Source organism: Phalaenopsis equestris, unplaced genomic scaffold (genome assembly GCF_001263595.1).
Source record: "Phalaenopsis equestris unplaced genomic scaffold, ASM126359v1 Scaffold000330, whole genome shotgun sequence".
Classification (NCBI taxonomy): Eukaryota; Viridiplantae; Streptophyta; class Magnoliopsida; order Asparagales; family Orchidaceae; genus Phalaenopsis; species Phalaenopsis equestris.
This window is the reverse complement of record NW_018164772.1, coordinates 277,585-278,330: the sequence shown is the minus strand read 5'-3', so window position 1 is coordinate 278,330 and position 746 is coordinate 277,585.

The window sequence follows — 746 nt, the reverse complement described above, 5'->3', positions numbered from 1 at the left end:
GAGACAAACCTCGAAGAGTTCACGCAAGAATCGTCCAAGGAGGAACCAGAGGGGGTGTTGCTCAATGAAGAAAAAGTCAGGGCGAACCTCCTCACAAGTGGCGAGGAGTATAATCACACTGATGTATGGTTTCTTGACAATGGAGCAAGCAACCACATGACAAGCCATTGAGAGAAGTTCAATCAACTCAACGAGAAAATCACCAGAAATGTGAAGTTCAGAGACGGCTCACTCATCGAGATCAAGGGTAGAGGAACCATCCTGTTTGTATGCAAAAATGGCGATCAATGTCTAATGACTGAGGCATAACATTGAGAGAAGTTCAATCAACTCGACGAGAAAATCACCAAAAATGTGAAGTTCTGAGACGGCTCACTCATCGAGATCAATGGTAGAGGAACCATCCTGTTTGTATGCAAAAATGACGATCAACGTTATATGACTGAGGTATATTACATTCCAAAATTAAAAAGTAATATCATAAGTCTCAGTCAGATGACAGAAGAAGGCAACACGATCACCTTAGTTGGCTCGTACTTGAAGATGTTCGACCGAAATGGCGCCCTGTTGATGAAGGTGGAAAAATCGTCAAATCGGTTGTACAAGATTTCTCTCAAGACAAGTCAACCCGCTTCTCTATTAGCATCACTAGCAGATCTGGCTAGGTTATGGCAAGCGAGACTTGGGCATGTAAACTTTTATGCGCTCAAAATGATGGGGGAGAAGAAGATGGCCATAGTGCTGCC